Source organism: Phalacrocorax aristotelis, chromosome 1, assembly GCF_949628215.1.
Source record: "Phalacrocorax aristotelis chromosome 1, bGulAri2.1, whole genome shotgun sequence".
In the NCBI taxonomy this organism is placed as follows: domain Eukaryota; kingdom Metazoa; phylum Chordata; class Aves; order Suliformes; family Phalacrocoracidae; genus Phalacrocorax; species Phalacrocorax aristotelis.
The window spans coordinates 218,241,429-218,255,006 of NC_134276.1; the positions used below are offsets into that span (position 1 = coordinate 218,241,429).

At 45.7% G+C, this 13,578-nt stretch overlaps 1 protein-coding gene across 4 annotated transcripts in view; it reads left to right on the plus strand.

Annotated features, from left to right (window-relative positions):
* The window catches only part of PPP6R2 (protein phosphatase 6 regulatory subunit 2), a 108,441-nt gene continuing 94,863 nt past the window's right edge, over positions 1-13,578 (plus strand). Inside the window, exons 1-2 of one of the 4 annotated variants that reach the window (XM_075081805.1) lie at positions 1-212; positions 6,138-6,215. The gene's annotated coding sequence lies outside the window, so the exon portion shown is untranslated. The remainder of the gene's footprint in view (positions 213-6,137; positions 6,216-13,578) is intronic. The other 3 variants (XM_075081806.1, XM_075081807.1, XM_075081804.1) reach the window with 3 other exon arrangements.

Consider the following 13,578-nt stretch of genomic DNA (forward strand, 5'->3'; position numbering starts at 1 on the left):
GCGCGGCGCTGGGCAGCCCCGGGGCCGCCGCCATTTTGGAGGCAGCCGGAGCGCCCGCAGCTCGCCGCCTCGCCGCCCGCTGTCAGCGCAGCCCCGGCCGCCGCGCCCCGCCTCGGACGCGGCTCATGCCCGCCGGGCCGCCGGTCCTCGCAGCCAGGCAGCGCGCCAGCGGCCTCGCCGCGGGGCGGAGGGCAGGCCCGGACCCCCAGCAGGTGAGACCCGCCGTCGGGCCCGCCGCCCGCCCCGCCGAGCTGTCACCGCCGCCCGCCCGCCCTCCCTCCCTCCTTCCCGCCGGGGCCGGGCCGCGGGCCGCTTCCCCCTTGCAGCGCCGTGGCCGGGGCCTCGGGCCCGGCGGGCCGCGGAGGCGGTGCGCGGCCTGCCGCCCCGCCGGCCCCGCCGCCTCCTTCCCCCGCCGCCGTTTCGGCCTCCTCGGCCGCAGCGACGCCCCCGCCGCACCCCGCGCCGCCGGGAGGAGCCGGGCCCCGGTTCCGCAGCGCTGCCGGAGCTGCGGGGCCGCGGCCGGCTGCCCCCGGCTTGTTTTTCCGCTGTTTTTGGGGGGTTTTAGCGAGCCCGGAGCCCCCCCGCAGCTCGGGGGTCTATTTTCGAGCCTTGCTTTCGGCCGTGCTGGAGCCCCACCGTGTCGTTTCATGCCGTATCTGGCTGAAATCGAACTTTCTGCGTGTGTCACAGTTTGTTTTATATTTTTTTTTTTTTGGGGGGTGGGGTCGGCTGGTGGGGAACGCGGGGACCCGGGTGTCCGTGACCCACGCCTAGCCGGTGGCTCCGTGCCGAAGCAGCCGGGAGAGGTGGTGTTGGCAAGGTCGGAGGCGGGGGTCGGCGTCCCGGGGACCCGCCGCCTTCGGGTGTGCGGGGCCCGAGCCAGGGACCCCGCCGGCCTCGCGTGTGCAGCCGGTGAAAATAAATGTCACTGGGCTGGGGTTATTAACGTGCAGAAACTGGGGTAGGGGTTGCACCCGCAAATGGACTCGCTGCAACACGGAATCTTGCAGAAAAACGACTTCTTGACGAGTCGAACGAGGGCTGCCTGCCTAATTTGAAGGCCTTGTTTTGCACTAGTTAAAAAAAAAAGAAAACAGCAAACACAACAAACCAGGAACAAACTAGGAAGTGAAAAAGAGAAACTGAGAGAGCTTGGAGGGACCTGAGATATTTTTCATATCTTGATCTCCCACTTAAAAATTAATATTTTGAAAACTGAAGCTTGTTTTCATAATGTACTTTCTCTCTCAAAAAACAAAGGAGAAAGTTGTGATTCCAGTCCTGTCCAGACCTACACGTTTGAAGCCAAGCATGTAATCACTTACTAGCAGACTTTTGTTATAAAGCACCGTTTTAAGAATGGTGGGAGAAGAAACATTTATGATTTCTCTTGTTAATCTGACACTTAAAAGCAAACAGTCTGCCAAAATACTTCAGTGGTAAAAAAATCGGGTGGATGGTAATATAGCGATTTCCATAGAAACCAATGGTGATATTGTGGTAAGCAGAGTTAAATTTTGGAATGTGCAACAGGAACACATAATGATCCGTACTGGTTTGAGTGATACCGATAAACATTTGCCTGGGAGAAGGTGACCGAGGGTTGGATGAGAACAAAATGGTTTGAAATTGAAGGCTGGCTTTGTTTTTTGTGTCTTCGATATGCAAACATTCCTGGTGACTTTTGTACTTTCTTTGTATTATGCTGCAAATGCAGGGACCTAGGACAACGTCCTGTCTAGAAATCGTGGAAGGCTTGTGGTGCTGCAGCAGCTTTCTGGGAAGAGCTCGGTCTGTAGCAGAATGGTATCAGACAGGTGGTGCGGAACACAGCGCTGAGGTTTTTGGGAGGTTCCTGCAAACCTCAGACTGAGAGAGCGACTGATGTCAAGCGTTTGTTCTGGGGATGGCAGGGAGCGCTGGAGCATCTTCCTCTGAGCCTGGTACTCGAAGTCTTGGCTGTGTTGTAGGAGGGACAGGTTGAATGTCTAAGTTCACAGTTTAGAAATTGGAGAGTGTCAAAAATGTGTAACAAAAAGAAAACCATTTTTGAGAGCTCATCTTTTTTTTTTTTTTTTTTTTCCTGGTAAGCAAGCATCTTTAGTCTGTGGGCTTAAATTATTTTTAGAATACTCCAGGCCGCTGTCATGAGCAACATAGCCTGTTTTGTGGTGCTTTGCTGTGGGGGAAGGCTCAAGCCCTCACAGCCCCACTTCTGCAGGGGGGGGGCCAGCAGTGCTTCTGAGTGGGGCTCCCCCAGTCCTTGACTCAGTTTGCTGGTTGGACTGGGAGTCAGCTGGAGTGAATTAAATCCTCGCTGTCCCCAGACAGCGTGATGCTGAGCTAGAAGGAGGAATCATTTAGTTATGCCTCCGTTCCTCTTTGGTGGGGAGATATCCCAGCCGCAGCTGATTGTGCTCTTCCGTGCTGTGCGGAAGGAGCGCTTCATGCGTGTTCTCCCCTGAGTTTCACTGGCTGTGGCTGAGGTGTCCCAGGGACACCAAAACTGTTTCCTTCCCCGCAGTGCAGAAGGGCATTAGTGGTGCAGAAGTATTTCAGCAAAGAAAGGTGTTACGTTTGAGGAGAGCTCGGGGCGGGGGGAACAGGTTGAGCTTTCTTACTCTGTGTTTCTGATGATGAGGTGTGTAGAAGTGTAAGTGCAAAAGCTGTAGATTACATGTTAGGGAAAATGACTTCACATACATAATCAAGTAGTATGTTTTTTTAACACAGTGGCTTGGAGTCTGAAGTGTTAGTGCCTGAAGGGCAGTAGCTAGAACAGCGTAATAAGCTCAGCCATAAAAATGGGCAAACTGGAATGCCAAGAAATAGAAGAGTATCTTGTTATAGTAAATGTTTCTGAAACAATAGTGGAATGACAAGAATAACTGGGAAACTTGAGTGTCAATGACATGGGAAAACGGAGGAGGTCAGTGAGTTGAAAGGGAAGCAGGAGCCGGGTAGTTGACAGAACTTTTGAGAACTTTGTAGGGAGGAATATTTGTGGGAGGTCTTCTTTTGCTAGATGTAAAATGATTGAAAAACTAATTGAAGAGAGCAAAGTTAACAGACTGTATTCATGAATGATGCCAGCGCTCCATCTGAGCACTCAAATATGGAGCCACGGTTCAGAGCAGCAGTCTTTTACCCTATAAATAGGGCTAAGACAGTTCTGTTCTTAATTACATTTTATGGGCTGGGGAATCAGTTTGACTGTTTGTTACCTCCTTTTCACAGAAAATCTACAGATGTGAGTGGGTTTATATAAGGATCAGGGAAAGAATGTGGCCTCTGTGTGACCAATAGTAGCAACAAAGGAACTTAAGTGTCTTCTTTGATTCAATATTATTAGAAGCAAAAGTATGTTGTCTTTTCTGTCCACTGCTATGTTTCTAGGGCACTTGTTTCTTTAATTGTGCTTTTCTCTTTCTCTCTCCCTGTCTATATTCCTCCCACCACCCTCCCCTCCCCCGTGATGGACTTCTCTGCTCCTTGTTTTGGTCTGTTAAAACAGTCAGCAGTGCAATAACCAACATTGACATTATTATTACAGGCCTTGGCTATTTTTACTTGCCTGTTAACTCTGGTATGGGGGGAAACTCGGGCAAATAAATACTAGTTATCTTGGAAATGAAGCTTTCTTAGCCAAGGTTAAAAATCTGAGACTGAAAAGGCTTGGATTTTTGTGGAATTTGAATGGCACATGCGCCGCGTACGTGGTGTTCGGATCAGGTCTGCAAATGGGAAGTTTGACATCGGTGGCTGAATTAACAGTGACGTTCCATCTCTTTGCTTATTAATGCCATTTAGTCTGAGATAAAGCTGAGAGAGTGCAAGTAGCTGCAGTAACAAATGGCTGCATTGCAATGCCTGAAGCCGAACTAAAATTGTCATCTTTGGCAGGGGTCGCTTCAAACTAAACGCCATGTGGCACTGAGCTTTTGAAAGGAGGTTGTCAGCAAAATTAGGATGAGCTGGCTTAGGAGAACGTCATGTCGAAAGAAATAATTTTAAATGTTAAAATCATTAGCCTGAGCACAGAGGTTCTGGCAGCTGTTGAGGTGTGACTGCTGACCGCTACTAATTTTCCCTCTCAATTTCTCGTTCTGTACCTGTTTGCTGCTTCTGTGTGCAGACTGTAAGCTCTCCAGGGCAGTGGCCGTGCCGTCTGTGTGCGTGGTGCCTGGCGCGGGGGCGGCCCGTCCCTGAAGTGGTGCCTCTGGATGTCACTGCGTTGCAAACACCAAACTTCTTACCGTTGTGTCAATGTCGTGTGCTTAAGGGCACGGTCTTATCTTGACAGAAGGGGAAACAGGAAGGGCTGAGAAAATAACATAATGGTTAAATGGCAAAGCTCAAGACGTTTATTGGAGACAAACAAGCAGAGCTCAGACCTCCTTACCTAGGCAAAATAAGAAGCTTCCACCAGCTGTTGTTTTGGTAGGTGGCATGGTAGGCAATCGACGTGGTTTGCAAGGAAAACCTTCCAAGTGTGTTGATTACTTGAATTCAAGGTTTGTGTTCAGTTGGCGAAAGTCTCTGCTGTTCTTTCCAGTATGCCTATGCTAGTTATCTTTTTTTTTGTTTTTAAATTTTATTTCTGCAGTTTGCTGCTATTCAGAGCGTTGTGGCCTGCAGTGACACTGATAACTATTAAGTCACTTTGATTCTGATTTTGTTTGGCAGAATTAGGCGCAATAGCAGCAAAGGAGAGACTGGCACTGCTTGCTGGGAGAAAGACAAAAAAATGCAAAGACTACTATAGTGGAGATGGTCTTTCTTGCTGCAACCTACAGGAAGGAAGAAGGAAATAGAACACAAGATATTTCAGTTTCAGTTTTGTCTTTGATATTTTTCTATGGGAGACTTAATTATGTTAGCTGAGAAAACGCATGACAGGTATGCCTTGACATTTTGTGATAAGCAACTTAGATTGTCTTCTGCATAGCAGTTTCTTCCTCTCTTTTCCTCGTAGTCTCACAAAACCTGTGGATTGTTTCAGCTTCTTACTTTCATGTGCAGCAGGGTGGGATGAGAAAGGTGGTGTTTCTTTAGCTGTTTTTCATTTTCTTCCTCCAGAAGATCCTCTGGTATGCCATTGAACATAATTATTTTCTGTTAAGATGGATTTCTTTTTTTTTTTGGAAGGATAATTGAGACTATAAGCTAAACAGGTTGAAAACTGTATCCCGTCTCCCCGAGCCAGAGGGCTAAGGGCGCAGTTCCACAGTGACATCAACGGGCCCGAGTCCAGGTTGCCATGTGTTGGCAGTAATATTTGTGTAACCGTGTGGTACGCCACCGCGGAGAGCTGAGCGGGCTGAACGCTAACCCTGCTTGGAGGGAGTAGTTTTCAGCTGGATCAGCTCCCTCAACCAGCTGGATGTGTAGTTGCATAAGCAAGCGCTGACACAAGGGAGGATGCAAGAATGTGTGACCCAGGAAGGAGAAGAGTAAAAGAGCAGGTCTCTTGCCGGCTGGATTTAAGTGGGGTGTGGTTCCATGTCACTTATCCGGGTTTGCAGTGCAGCACCTTCCTGGTTTGTCCCTCTGCGTTAGCGCTGGTCCCGAACTTACAGGGAGCAGGTTTGCCAGAAGCCTGTCCCCAGGGCCCCTGCTCATTTTCTCCTGGTTTGGTTTATTTAACAGGCATGGTAGGAACAGATGAGCACCGCTGCCGGACAGTTTAAATGTGAAGGGGTTGGGAATAGTGGGGCTGCAGCAGTGTTAACAAAAGCCACGATCCCGTGTTAGGTTAAATCAAACTAAGCCGAGCGACTAGAACGTCCAGGTCACCCTCAGAGGCCCAGGTCCCATCGCTCGTTCCTGAGCCAGAGTACCCAGCTAATGGCCAACAGATGCGCAATCACCACTCTGTTTAACTAATTGGAAAATACTACATGATGGATTTCAACTTAGTTCTGTTGCATGTTATCCTTTTTTTTTAATACAGAAGCTTGTTTTTCTTAGTGCTCAGTTGTTTTTTACTACTTCTGCATTCTCCCAGTCCTTTACTATATTACTTTTTAAGATTACATCATCCATGGTATATCCGAAATTTTATCTTTTTCTATTTTCTTCCATAACTTTCTAAGCTTTTTTTCTTCCCCTGCCCCCCTGCCCCCATTGTGTTGCAGACTCTGCCTTCACTTTCAAGTGGCTGGAGACCTCTCACCGAAGTTCACATATCTATGATGTAAATGCCTACATCTGAGGTAATCATTTAGGATTCCTTTTTTAGTCAATGGAGAGAAAGAGATGCCTATTTTCTTTTGATGCAGAAGTCTGAAATAGAGATAAGTTTTGCTGTAGAAGTGCTCATTTCTCTCCTACTGCAAAGGGAGCCTGGGTGACTAATTCAGATTAGTCATCCATAGTATAAATATCTACACGTTAGGTGAGACAGATCCTGTTGCGGAAGACTATGCTTGCTAGGCAGAGATTCTGATAGGGACCTCCTCACCTCGCTGAGGTTGCCTTCTCGCCCTGATGGGTTGTAAGGGGAATGAGACATGGGATATGTTTTGCGGTGTGCTGGGTTCTTAGCTCTGCTTGCTGAATCTTCTTCCTCTTTCATAGCTGACTGACAAGTTTGAGGTTGAAAGCACTGTCTATAAATGATTCAGAATCATATAGCTATCTCTTTAAGACCAATACAAGAAAACATACTTAAGTTTTTGTCATATACGTGACCAGCACAGTTGGTTTTCCAGATTCTGTTTGAGACATACGGGTGCTAGCCAGAGGAGTAGCATTACGTTGTGATCGTCTGCCTCGTGAATAAGCAGTAAGTTCCGTGGTGCAGAAGACAGGATTTCTCCATGTTTCTTCAGTGCTTAGCATGAAGAGGACCCTGAGCTGAGAAGTTGTTTATCGCTGTTTTAGTAACTGTAAATACTGAGTTTTTTAACTTGTACTTTAATTATGGCCAGTCCTAGAGACTGGTACACGTGTCTGAGTTTTGTGAAGACTTGGAGATGAAGTAGCAGAGTAGTTTACAAAAAATACGAAGGGGCTTGAGGGTGCCAAATTTTGCAGAAAGGCGCAGAATGTTTTAGGGATGCAGTGCCAGGAATAAATGCATATTCGACTTCATTGATGTTACGCTGTACCCACTGTTTCCTCTTACAAAATAGGCAGCTAATTTCATTACTACTTTTTCCTGTTACTTTTGTCATCTTTGTTCTTAGCTGGCTGTAGTCCCTGTAAAGTAACTGCTACAAGTAAGTAGTGTTAATATCTGTAGTGCTTTCAGTGTGGCAGCTTTCATCCGGTGCGTCCATGGCCTCCGCGGTCCTGTTTTTCCCCTCCATTTTACATAGCAGCGCTGCTAAAGAATGTTGTATCTTGCAGAAAACCTCACTGCTTCGACTTCATTTTTCATGAGCGAAATATTTTGACTCCATTGAAGTGAGCTTGTATGCACTGGTTTTTGAAATACCCAGAAGAAAATGTTGGAATGAAGCGGTGTGGTTCCCAAGAACAAAACTGTTTAAGCATTTTTAGTCTTAGAAGAGAACAGCAAGTAAAAATATTCGGTGTACGCTTGGGGTTTGGATATATGCTTGAGTTTTTACAAGGCACTGTGAAGTGAAACCGGATCACCTAGTTGTCACGGTAGACATTTGCCATGCGAGGAAAATGCTGTTGCATAATCATGGTTTGTTGTTAGAGCTGGTGGACTGTGCCCCGGTCATAAATATACTATTTGGGGAAAAGCAGAAACTTTACTAACCCACTCACAATGAAACAGCAGACCCAGTGTTTGGAGAAACAGGAGGATCTCAATGGCCCTTGATAAAAAGAAGCAGTCTTCTGCTGACCTATGTGTTTAATTTCTAATGCAAGGCAGGCAGTTCTTGCTGGAAGGAAATCACTACAGTTTTTGTATATTGGCTGGTTTAAACTCTGGCTGCCTCATGGGGGAGAGATGGGGGAGACCAGGCAGCGTTGATGGAAGGTCTGTGAAAAATCATGTCGGTGTGTGAAGTAATAAGCCAAAATAACGTTGAAAGTATAATTATTGGAATGGATGCTGTGCCTGAAAATGGCAAAATATTATGTGTGTTAGTGTTAGAGACAATTTTGAGGTATGTGATTAAAGAAAATAGCAGGGCAGAGAAGACAAAAACCATACTGGGTAATCTGCTATATTTAAAAAAAGCCAGGGGAAGTCCAATGATACACGTAGAATTCCACATGTATTTCTTGGTTGCGATTTTTGGTGTGTGTATAACTTGTGAAGCTGTCACTTGATTAGGCCAGGAGTTAGTGTGGGTGTTTTACCTGTTAAATAAGGGGAAAACACCTGTTTATGCGTAATGCCGGACACCACCTTAGTATGCTGGGAAGTATACTGGTGGAATTGAGGAGACCCTCCCACGTTTTCTCTTATTCTTCAGCACATTATGCTCCCGTAGTCCCACGTGGGGTTTTCTGTACCTGAGACAGCTGATGCTGCCTGCTTTCAGGGACTGAGTGCCACACGCTGTTTCTCTATAGCGATATTTCTTACTTGAGACCTTTCCCGTACCACTTCTTTGTTCTTACTGGACTGTTAATGCAGCAGCAGAGGGCAACGGAGCATAGGCTCCTGAAGTGGTGTCTGCACCGTGTGGCTGAATGCGATGCAGAGAGCTGTGGAGGAGCTGTAGGGCTGGAAGGAGTCCGTCCCGTTAAATCACCTCCAGCTTGGTGCCGGGCTGCTGCCTCTTCTGTTTTCGAAACTTGAGCTGGTGTCTCTGTGCAGCATTGTACTGCACATGTAAATGTACCAGCCTACTGAACTGGGAGGGGCGTCTCTTAATATGGCACTTTATCGTGCTGTTCGGATACAGAAGTGACAAGAACCTGATGATCTTAGAGGTGTTTTCCGTCCTTAATGATTCTATTTAAAATGTCACTATGGTATTTCCCAGCCGGGAGAAAACCCCACACTTTACCTCCAGAAGCTGTAGAAAAGCAAAAGGAACACTCTCGTCTTCAGAAGGGATTGATAGTCGTCTGTGTTTTTCAGAGTTTGAGAAGTCAGGTTTTCAATTAACTGGGGGAGATTTCACTCGAGCCAAGCTGCTTGTCAGGCCCATCGAGACGCACGGTGGCGAGCACTTGGCAGTGGAGAGGGCACTTGTCTGCAGCAGCGGGGCAGACGTTTCTGTTGCTCGCAGTGTGCTTTGCTTGCGACTGAGTTTCTGACTTGGGAATTGTTATTCAAATAGACTTTGAGTGTTATATGCAAATTAATATTTCATGAATGACTCCTTGTAACTGAATATTTAGTTGCAACAGCAAGCAAGCTTGAGTACAAGGTTTTATGATAGAGATGGTCGTTAAGATGATACTCTGTTCCTGCAGCTATCATAATTTGCATTCTCTGAGGTATTTATAGAGACTGAGAGTACTTACTGATGATCTTTTGTGCAAGGCTGATGTTAATTTAGTTTCCCAAAGTTTATACAATCCCTAGAATTCTTTATTAAACTTGGAAAAGTAAATGTAATCCTTTTCAGTTACTTGAAATCACCTTTTCTGTTACAGATTCTGTGCTTTTTATTAGTGGTTTTGGTTATGATTAAGGCTATTCAGTTAGCGTGAACCATTTCTTAGACTTTGTGCTTAAAGCCATAGTGCGACGTGATTTAAGCTGGCCCTACTGCTGAATAGCTGTCCCCTTCTTGTTGCTCATACCTATTCTTTGTCACTTCTCTACCCTCTCTCCTTGCTGGCACAAGCATTTGTGCAGATGCGTTGGGAACCCGCCTGGGAGAGCGATCCAGCCGAACTTTTTTCTGCTAATACTGTGTGGAAAAGGAGAACAACGTTTTTCTCAGCAGCGCAGGTTTAAATACATGGCAAGCTATGGCCTGACACCATCAGCGCTTAATTCTGGTTTGTGATTTCAAGAGCAGCCTGAGCTTTAGTGTCTGTTTGTCCAGGTAAAGCCTGTTGAACCCTAAAGGGTGGGTCTGAGATTTCCAAATGACTGTTTGCCCTTCAATGTTATTTTACGATGAAGTAAGCTTAGCCTGTAAATATAGTTTAAGTGGTGCTGTGCGGACAAACAGGCTGGTGGTCTGCTGTCATATATAAGATTTTTCTTCTGAAGCATCTTAATATCTGTTTTAACTGTAGAACTACATAAACTTTGTGTGGACTGTGTCTACGTGATGTCCTGAAAGAGTAAGGAAATTAAAATGTGTATGTTGTTTACTATCCTGTTTTAAGGCACTGATTTGTTATGGTTTTGGCAAAGCAGTATTGTGCCTCGTTTCCATGTAGGTTGATTGGTAGAACAACGCAACATCAGAATATTCTGGTAAAAACTGCAGCGTGCAAGAACTGTAGGGGCATAAACGTAGTTTTGAAGCTTTGAACTTGGACCATGAAAGGCACATAAGCTGATGTTTTTCTTGCTTGTTTGAGAACATCACGGTACTGATAAAATAGGTGTATCTGAAACGTACAGTTCTTGATCTTCTTGTAAAGCGCAACAGGAAATCTTAGTTTGCAAATGCTGCTGCTTTGCCACCTAATAGTCTGAGCGGTATGTTGTGTCTTTTGTAATACCACCTTATCCTGTGCGCAGCAAAAATAAAACATCCAGGGTCCAGAGATCAGTGTGGTGCATGACTTTGACAGACTGGGGTTTCTGAAAAATGCTGCTTGTGCGCCCCAGTAAATACCAGCATCATAATTAGTTCTGAAGGGTTTAACTGTGGTGACCCAGGAAGAAATTTAATTTGTTGCTTAAACAATGTGAAGTAAACAGTCTAAGTGGCTTCAAAGCCTTGTTTATTAATGTAAGCAGTGCAAGTGAATGAGGAGTGGAATGTCTGAGGAGTCCGGCGAGAGATGTGAAGCGACACTTAAAACCTCCCCTGGTTTTGTTTTGCTTGTTTTAACAGTGATTGTGCGCTAGCTTTTTAATATTCAAACCAAGTTGCAAACCTGTTAATCTTTCAAGTGAAGCACGGAAACCCCCCCCAGCATTCCTTGTAGATGCTGCTGATGCCTGCTTCCGTGGGGGAGCTACGTTAACAGAGAGTGGTAGCTGAAAGTGTTTGACTATTAATCTTCTTAAATTATTCGTAATGGAGTGAAATACATGTTAAAAACGTGGAGATAACGATGCCCTTGTAGATGACAGTTGGACTTGATGATCTTGGAGGTCTTTGCCAACCTTAATGATTCTGTGATTCTATGACTTGAAGCTGGTAGGCTGTGAACTTTAATTCCTTGGGCTGTGTTTAGCTCTGTATGCTTTTGACTGACCTAGAAAAAAAGACCTTTTTTGTGCAGTTAAGTTCATAGCGCATTTGGTATATGTTTCTGGCTACCTTTTTCCTGCATTTTTTGAAGCACTGCAATTTCTTCAGTGTCTGGGTGTGTTGAATTTAATTAAAAATGTACCATTTAAATAAAGAAGCTGTGCAAATTTTGTCCTTAGCATGGGGTAGGGCGTCAATTAGAAGGCTGTTTAACTAGATACTAGATGAGGATAAGGTTGATCATCAAAACAAAGTACTTCTTGATATCATCTCTTTATTAGGGAACTTCAGAAGCATAGAATAATTAGAAGTAGCTCTTAATTTTGTGTGCATATTTGTACAACAGACAGGCCTTCATCATTTTTTGCCTGCAGCAGTTTTTTATTAAAAGAAAAAAACTCAGTGCAACCCCTTACTGCGCTAGTATACCAGCCTCTCCCCTGCAGTACTTGAGATTTACTCTGTGTGTCCAAGGAATGTAAGTGTAGATGTCTTTCATTTGCCAGTTAGATGTTGAGAAAAAGAGGAGAAATTCATATTGCTGACCTAGAAGAGGAAAACAAAAGGAGGCTCTTGGCTAACTGGTGAAATACTGTTTTGGTTAAGAATAAATCCTGAGAGTTGTAAGTGTATCTAAGGGTTTCCAAACCAACAGCTCGGGCTAAGCAATCTCTCAAGAAGCTGAAACGCATCTTTAGTTATATGGTAATGTTTGAAGATTAACAGAATCCTCTGTTCAATGTTTCCATCTTCTTCCTTGCATGTTTGCTGTGGCCACGGAGTGATACGAGTGCCTCCTGAGGCTCAGGAGCCCTCAGAGGTGGTGCGCAGTTTCTGAGCAGATTAGGATCCAGGACAGAGATTTTCCTCTACGGTTTTCTGACGGCAGGGGTGGAGAGAGTCACAAGGCAAACCCTGAGCAATGTGGCAGGAGAATGCTGTGGCAAAATGCTGTGCCAGAACGCTGTGAAGAAAAAGTTAGGGGAAAAGGAGCTGCAGAGCTGGTACCGTGGCGAAAGGAGGAGTGGGAGTTCAGAGCTGGCTGGTGCTGCTGGGCTGCAGGGTGGATTTCGGCACTGCTGCGTAAGGCACGGCTCCCTCCGCCTTGGGGAGCGTGACTGTGGCTGAGTACTCAGTGCTGGATTCGGTAGTGCTGAAACATTGCCGTTCAGATCCTAAATCTTTGCTGAAAATGCCATTAACACTGTGTGTTGTGACTGCTGCTTTATTATACCGTGGGGCTGAGGTACCAGGTTGATGTGGTGTGAAAAATGTCAGTTGGGAGATCGGACCCCTCTCCTCTTTGTTCCAGAGGTGTTTGCCCGTGTCTGGCAGGACGATAACCTGTCGTTCCCTTCTTGAAGCAGCCGAAGCTCGGGAGGCAGAAGCAGATGCCTGCACTGGAGCTCTGGGGTGCGCTCGCTAGACGAAGCCGTTTCTGCTCTGTAACACCTTGACAAACCATTCTGCCATTCGCATGAAGCTTTTGCTGGCCTTCTGAAGTGGCCTATGGGCAAAATACTCTTCTCCCCCGAGACGCATCCTTCACCTGTACAAAACAGAGGCTTCTGGGCGTTTGACTGTTCACCTCTGAGGGTTATGAGACTCTGAGGGGGTGGAAGAAGGATGAAGTAATGAAATAATGATAAACTAAGTCAATTTTTTTACTAAGACTGAAACATGGTATAAGATACCAATTTTCACAGGTTTTAAGTATTTAAGTTATCCCAATGCTACGATAATAGCTAACTACAAAGCTAGCTGAGTACAACAGAGACAATTTCTAATTCTGTGTGCTGGGTTGTAGGAGGGAATAAAGGCTATCATGCATTTGTGTTTTATGTTCTTGAGACTGTGTGTACATGTGTGGTCAGAGCTTGGCAGAAATCGCCAAGACCGTAAGAGTTTGATGTCCAGTGGGTTGCGTGTGCTAACTGGGGTGTGCGTGGGCAGTGGCTGGAACCGTCACTGCCTCTGAGGACTCTGGTCTGTCCTGCTCTGCCTTTTATTCAGAGTTTGTAAAAAAGAATCAGGCAAATGAATGAGGGAAGGGAACAAAGAGAATAGTCATGAATGCGAATCCACTTATGTAAAATTTGGATGTTAAAGTAGTTGTTATTTATGCATGTCCTGAAACTGCAGTGATGCCTCTTGCAGAGTTTCATAGATAACCCTTCATAGATAATGTCCCATGGATTTATTTTCACTAAACCTATAGCCAGCTGTTCCGAGCGAGAATCGGCTCATGGCATGATCTTAATCTGGGAACAGAGAAGGCTGGTTTGGACTCAGGCTGCTGTATTAAGGAAAG